Raw genomic sequence first — 8,155 nt, forward strand, 5'->3', positions numbered from 1 at the left:
TCTGGGGTGGAGAATTCCAGACATTCACTACCCTCTAAGACAAGAAATTCCTTCGCATCTCAGTTTTAAACGAGTGTCCCCTTATTCTGTAACTATGTCCCCTAGTTCAAGATTCCCCCACTAATGGAAACATCTTCTCAACATCTACCCTGTCAAGCCCCGTCAGAATCTTGTACGTTTCAATAAGATCACCCCTCATTCTTCTAAACTCCAATGAATAAAGGCCTAACCTGTTTAGCCGTTCTTGATAAGTCAGCCCTTTCATCCCAGGAATCAGCCTAGTGAATCTCTTTTGAACTGCCTCCAATGCCAGTATATCCTTTCTTGAATACAGGGACCAAAACTGTACACAGTACTCGAGGCATGGCCCATCTAACACCCTGTACAATTGTAAAAAGACTTCCCTATTTTTAAACTCCAACCCCCTAGCAATAAAGGCCAAAATTCCATTTGCCTTCTTAATTACTTGTTGCACCTGCATGCTAACTTTTTGTGTTTCATACACAAAAACACCCAGATCCCTCTGTGCTGCACTTTTTTTTTTAAGTGTCTCTCCATTCAAATAATAGTCTGCCTTTTGATTCTTCCTACCAAAATGCATGACCTCACACTTTCCTACATTGAACTCCATCTGCCAAGTTTTTGCCCACTCACTCAACCTATCTTTATCCCTTTGCAGATTCCTTATGTCCTCATCACAACATGCCCTCCCACCTATTTTTGTATTGTCAGAAAATTTGGATATATTACACGCTGCCACCTCCTCCAAGTCATTAATATAGATAGTAAATAATTGAGGCCCGAGGACTGATCCTTAGGGCACTCTACTAGTTACATCTTTCCAACCTGAAAAATACCCATTAATCTCGACTCTCTGTCTTCTGTAAATTAACCAATCCTTAATCCATACTAATTCATTACCCCCAGTACCGTGAGCTCCTATCTTGTGCTATAATCTTTTATGTGGCACCTTATCGAATCCCTACTGGAAATCCAAATACACTACATATACTGGTTCCCTTTTATCAACTCCATTTGTTATATCCTCAAAGAACTCTAGCAAATTTGTCAAACATGATTTCCCTTTCACAAAACCATGTTGACTCTGTTTGATTGCATTAAGCTTTTCTAAATGTCCTGCTATTTCTTCCTTAATAATGGACTCTAGCACTTTCCCAACGACTGATGTTAGGCTGACTGGCCTACAGTTTCCTGCTTTTTGTCTCCCTCCCTTCTTGAACAGGGGCGTCACATTTGCGGTTTTCCAATACCCTAGGACCCTCCCGGAATCCAGTGAGTTCTGGAATATTTCAACCAATACCTCCGCTACCTCTGCAGCCACTTCCTTTTAAACCCTTGGATGTAGGCCATCAGGTCCTAGCAACCTGTCTGCCTTTAGTCCCATTAGTTTGTCAAATGCCTTGTCCCTCGTAATAGAGACTATTACAAGATCTTTCCTCCAATTAGCTCCTTGCTTATCTGAAAACTGTGGGATGTTTATAGTGTCCTCCATCATGAAGACCGATGCAAAATATTGGTTTAAATTATCTGCCATTTCCCTGGTCCCCGTTATCAATTCTCCAGTCACATCCTCCAAGAGTTCCACCTCACTTTAGCTACTCTCTTTTTATACACCCGTAGCAGCTCTTGCTGTTTGTTTTTATATTTCTTGCCAATTTACTTTCATAATCAATTTTCTCTCTCTTCATTAGCTTTTTAGTCATCCACTGCTGGTTCCTAAAAAAATTCCCAATCCTCTGGCCTACCACTAGTTTTCACCGCTCTGTACACCTTAGGTTTTGATTGGATACTCTCCTTGACCGCCTTTGTTAACCACTGGTGGTTCATCCTTCTCATTGAGTCCTTCTTTTTGACCGGGATAAATTTTTGTTGAGCATTATGAAATATCTTGTCAACTATCTGCCACTGCTCCTCCACTGACATTCCCCTTAGTCTATTTTCCCAGCCAGCTTTAGACAACTCTTTCTTCATACCTCTGTAATTGCCCTTGTTTAAGTTGAGGACACTGGTTTGAGACCCGAGTTGCTCGCCCTCAAACTGAATTTGAAATTCTACCATGTTGTGATTGCTACCCCCTAGAGGATCCTTAACTATGATATCTCTTATTGATCCTAACTTATTACACATTACTAGATCTAAAATAGCTTGTTCCTGGGTAGGTTCTACAAAGTATTGCTCTAAGTAACAATCCCTGATGTACTCTACAAATTTGTCTTCCATGTTACCTCTGCCAATCTGATTTGTCCAGTCAATACGCAGATTAAAATCACCCATGGCAATTGTCATGCCCTTCTTACACGCCACCATTATTTCTCGATTTATACTTTGTCCTACAGTGAGGCAACTCTTTGGGGGCCTATAGACGACTCCCCTTGCTATTCCTTATTTCCACCCAAACTAATTCCACATCACGATCTATTGCACCTATATCACTACTCACCACCGCACTGATACCTTCCTTTATTAACAAAGCTACCTCACCTCCTTTTCCTTTTTGCCTATTTTTCCAGAATGTCAAATACTCTTGAATATTGAGTTCCCAGTCTTGGTTACCCTGCAACCACGTCTCTGTAATAGCTATCAAGTCATATTCATTTATTTCTATTTGTGCCGTCAACTCATCTATCTTGTTACAAATGCTGTGTGCATTCAGATAAAGAGCCTTAAGCTTTGACTTTTTACCATTATTACTCATTCTGGTTCTAATTTCTGCTGCACTCTTCTGCTTATATTTTCTGCCCCTTCCTGTCTCAGTTTGATTACCGTTCGCCTCTTCACTAACCTGCACCTCTGCTCTCTCGTTTCTTTTTGATTTTTTAAACTTCCCTTCAATTGAACCTCCCCCCCACCCGCCACCCCCACTAATTAGTTTAAAGTCCTATCTACAACCCTAGTTATACAATTCGCCAGGACACTGGTCCCAGCATGGTTCAAATGAAGCCCGTACCAACGGAACAGCTCTCTCTTTGCCCAGTCTTTGCCAGTGCCCCATGAATTGGAACCCATTTCTCCCACACCAATCTTTCAGCCACGCATTTACCTCTCTAATCTTATTTATCCTGTGCCAATTTGCACGTGGCTCAGGTAGTAATCCAGATTATTACCTTTGAGGTTCTTCTTTTTAATTTAGCCCCGAGCTGCTCATAGTCCCTCAGGAGAACCTCTTTTCTAGTCCTACCTATGTCGTTGGTACCTACGTGGATCACAACAACGGGATCCTTCCCCTCCCACTCCAAGTTCCTCTCCAGCCCAGAAGAGATGTCCTTAACCTTGGCACCAGGTAGGCAACACAGCCTTCTGGACTCTCTATCTTTGCTGCAGAGAACAGTATCCATTCCCCTAACTATGCTATCCCCTATTACAACTACATTTCTCTTTTCTCCCCCCACTTGAATGGCGCTCTGAACCACGGTGCTGTGGTCAGTTCGCTCATCCTCCCTGAAGTCTGTGCCCTTGTCCACACCGGGAGCAAGAACCTCGTACCTATTGGATAAGGGCACTGGCTGAGGCTCCTCCGAAGCTAAATTCTGGATCCCCATACCTGCCTCACTCGCAGTCACACCCTCCTGTCCCTGACCATGGTCCAAATTTGATGTAATTAATCTAAGGGGTGTGACTATCTCCTGAAACAGAGTGTCCAGGTAACTCTCCCCCTCCCTGATGTGTCGCAGTATCCACAGCTCAGACTCCAGCTCATCAACTCTGAGCCGAAGGTCCTCGAGCAGCCAACACTTGCTGCAGATGTGGTCACCGTGGATCGCAGCGGCGTCCACCAACTCCCACATACTACAGCTGTAACACATCGCCTGCCCAGCCAACTCTATTCTATTTAATTAATTAACTTGGATGTTAAATATTTGGATGTTTGATGCTATGTTTGATTTAAATTAAATGTACCTGTTTAAATAAGCAATTATAATTAATACTTCTCGTCCTGCTCTGTGTTTATACTCTTATAACACTTACTGTTACACTACCAGGATTGAAAAAATGTTAATTACCCAGCTCATAATTTGAACCAATACCCTCCCTGCTGGTCCCTCTCGCTCATATATGGTAAATTATAAAATCCGTCTTTAAGGCAACAAGCTCGAGAGACTGTCAAAGAATGCATTCTCGTTGCCTTAGGATACACCCACCCAGAGACTGTGATTCAAAGAGCACATTCTCGTTGCCATAGGATACAGCTACTCAGGACCAAAGACACGAGATACATTGTTGTCGATTGATGTTTGAAACTAATTGAAAAACTGGCTTTTGAGACACAGTTAACAGAGACAGACAGCTGGACCAGCATATACTGAAGAAAAGGAAAGCTCTCTCAATTTACTTAAACTCTATTTATTATACTCTCAGAATTCTGATGTCAAGCCAGATTAATTTCTTAAAAGAAAATAACCAATTCCTTTAACTACAGAGCTGTAATTGTTGACATCATCGCTGGAAAAAAGAGCATCAATTCAACTGCTGAATTAGACTACGGACTGTTCTACTGTTGAACCTTTTTTTTCCTCCATTGGACAGCTGTGAGGACTTCAAGCAACCTTAGACTATTCCACATTGAAAGATTTCACTTCGGCAGCAGCGGAAATCTGCAAGGACACTATTTTCTCTATCTTAAATGTTGTTTATATCTCAGTAGTGTTTAAGAATTTAGTTTTTTCGAATTAAACAGTTAATTTGTTGATCTAAAGACACCTGGTTTGGTTAGCCTCATTCGGGAATTAATAGATGGTACAATTTGGCTGGGTCTTTCTTTAATTTGGAAAGTTTAAAATGATATGTTAGGCAATCTGTGGAGGGACAGGACTGAATTAATGGTGCGTTTCTCTCACCACAATCATGATCATATATTTTGATTGAGGGCTTTGACTTGAGCCATCAGATTGAAACATATTAATTGGGGGTTTCGCTCGAGATTGAATCATATTTAATTAAGCGGCTCATGTCTGGGATCAGAATCAGACTAATTTGGAGTGCTCACATTTGGAATCACATTAACTACTCGTCTCTGGGATAACATTTAAATTGGGGTCTTGCGTTTGGCATCATATTTAATTGCTCTCGCATCTGGGATCATAGCAATTGGAAACTCGATTGTTGGGATCTAAATCGAACGTCAATTACAAAGAAATAAAAGAACCATTATACAAGGTCTCTTGTATAATAAGGTACAGTCTATACCATTGTAATGGAATTAGTGGTTGTGCCAGAGTTTTTGGGAAAGCAGACTGTTTCACTGAGTGTCTTGATAACTTTAACTAAGAACAAATTAAAAGAATTAGCAGCAAAATTGGGGTTGGAATTGAAATTAGGTGCCAAAAAAAAAGAGATAATTGACATAAGAGCTGAACATGTGGAATTAGTAGAAGATATGGATGATGCTGATGAAGGGGAATATGGGGAACAAGAAAGTGAATATGAGAAACAAGAAAGTAGTAGGTCAGAGAGTGATGCAGTGGTATTGGCTAGGATTCAGTTAGTAATAAGAAAACTTGAACTTCAAAGAGAGTGAAAGAGGAGGGAGGGCATTTCAGTTAAAAGAGATGGAACTAAGACAAAGGGATAGTCTTCAGTCCAGGGAAAATTCTGGTCAGGAAGAATAAGAATTTAGCTCAGGACCCAGCAAAAAATTGTTTAAATTTATACAGGCTAGCCCCAAGTTCGAGGAAAGGGATGTAGAGGCATTTTTCATATCTTTTGAAAAATTAGCCAAATAGATGAAATGTCCGAAAGAAAGCTGGACACTGCTTATACAGGGCAGGTTGGCCAGCAGAGCTCATGAAGCTTATGCCATGCTTCCTGAAGAGACTTCTGCAGACTATGAGATGGCAAAAAAGGCTATTCTCACTGCGTATGAGTTAGTCCCTGAAGCTTATTGTCAGACATTTAGGAACTTATGGAGATTGACTGGGCAGACATATTTAGAATTTGAGAGGGTGAAGCAATTTACTTGCTTTCTTTCTTTCTTTGGCCTCCTTGTCTCGAGAGACAATGGGTAAGTGCCTGGAGGTGGTCAGTGGGTTGTGCAGCAGCGCCTGGAGTGTCTAATTCTAGAGTGACAGACTCTTCCACAGGTGCTGCAGATAAAATTGGTCGTCGGGGCTTTTACACAGTTGGTTCTCTCCTTGCGCTTCTGTCTTTTTTCCTGCCAACTGCTAAGTCGCTTCGTCTCGCCATGCTTTAGCCCCACTTTTATGGTTGCCCGCCAGCTCTGGCGATCGTGAGCAACTGACTCCCACGACTTGTGATCAATGTCACAGGACTTCATGTCGCATTTTCAGACATCTTTAAAGCGGAGCCATGGACGGCTGGTGGGTCTGGTACCAGTGACGAGCTCGCAGTACAATGTGTCCTTAGGGATCCTGCCATCTTCCATGCGGCTCACATGGCCAAGCCATCTCAAGCGCCGCTGGCTTAGTAGGGTGTATATGCTGGGGATGTTGGCCGCCTCGAGGACTTCTGTGTTGGTAGTACGGTCATGCCACCTGATGCCAAGGATTCTCCGGAGGCAGCGAAGATGGAATGAATTGAGACGTCGCTCTTGGCTGACGTACGTTGTCCAGGCCTCGCTGCCGTAGAGCAAGGTACTGAGGACACAGGCTTGATACACTTGGACTTTTGTGTTTTGTGTCAGTGTGCCATTTTCCCACACTCTCTTGGCCAGTCTGGACATAGCAGAGGAAGCCTTTCCCATGCGCTTGTTTAATTCTGCATCGAGAGACAGGTTACTGGTGATAGTTAAGCCAAGGTAGGTGAACTCGTGAACCACTTCGAGAGTGTGGTCGCTGATATTGATAGATGGGGCATTTCTGACGTCCTGTCCCATGATGTTTGTTTTCTTGAGGCTGCTGGTTAGGCCAAATTCATTGCAGGCAGCCGCAAACCTGTCGATGAGTCTCTGCAGACACTCTTCAGTGTGAGATGTTAATGCAGCATCGTCAGCAAAGAGGAGTTCCCTGATGAGGACTTTCTGTACTTTGGACTTCGCTTTTAGACGGGCAAGGTTGAACAACCTGCCACCTGATCTTGTGTGGAGGAAAATTCCTTCTTCTGAGGACTCAAATGCATGTGAGAGCAGCAAGGAGAAGAAGATCCCAAACAGTGTAGGTGCAAGAACACAGCCCCTGTTTCACGCCGTTCAGGATTGGAAAGGGGTCTGATGAGGCGCCGCTATGCTGAATTGTGCCTTTCATATTGTCATGGAATGAGGTGATGATACTTAGTAGCTTTGGTGGGCATCCAATCTTTTCAAGTAGTCTGAAGAGACCGCTTCTGCTGATGAGGTCAAAGGCTTTGGTGAGATCAATGAAAGCAACATAGAGGGGCATCTGTTGTTCACGGCATTTCTCCTGTAGCTGGCGAAGGGAGAACAGCATGTCAATGGTGGATCTCTCTGCTCGAAAGCCACACTGTGCCTCAGGATAGACCCGCTCAGCCAGCTTCTGGAGCCTGTTTAAAGCGACACGAGCGAAGACATTCCCCACTATGCTGAGCAGGGAGATTCCACAGTAGTTGTTGCAGTCACCGCGGTCACCCTTGTTCTTATAGAGGGTGATGGTATTGGCATCGCGCATGTCCTGTGGTACTGCTCCCTCATCCCAGCACAGGCAAAGCAGTTCGTGCAGAGCTGAAAGTATAGCAGGCTTGGCACTCTAGATGAGTTCAGGGGTAATGCCGTCCTTCTCAGGGCCTTTTCCGCTGGCTAGAGAATCAATGGCATCACTTAGTTCCGATTTTGTTGGCTGCACGTCCAGCTCATCCATGACTGGCAGAGACAGGGTTGCATTGAGGGCGGTCTCAGTGACAACATTTTCCCTGGAGTACAGTTCTAGGTAGTGCTCCACCCAACGGTCCATTTGCTTGCGATTGTGTCCCCTGATTTAGATTTGAGGGGGGCAATCTTCTTGATGGTTGGCCCAAAAGCTCTCTTAATGCCATCATACATCCCTCTGATATTTCCTGTGTCAGAGGCCAGCTGAATATGACTACATAGGTGTTGCCAGTAGTCATTTGCGCAGCGCCTGGCTGTTCTTTGTGCAGTGCATCTGGCTGCTTTAAGTGCTACGGATGTTAACTCGCGAGGGCTTTCTTGTAGTTCAGCAGTGCAATGCGCTTAGCGGCTATGACAGGT

Source organism: Heterodontus francisci, chromosome 12 (assembly GCF_036365525.1).
Source record: "Heterodontus francisci isolate sHetFra1 chromosome 12, sHetFra1.hap1, whole genome shotgun sequence".
Taxonomy (NCBI): Eukaryota; Metazoa; Chordata; class Chondrichthyes; order Heterodontiformes; family Heterodontidae; genus Heterodontus; species Heterodontus francisci.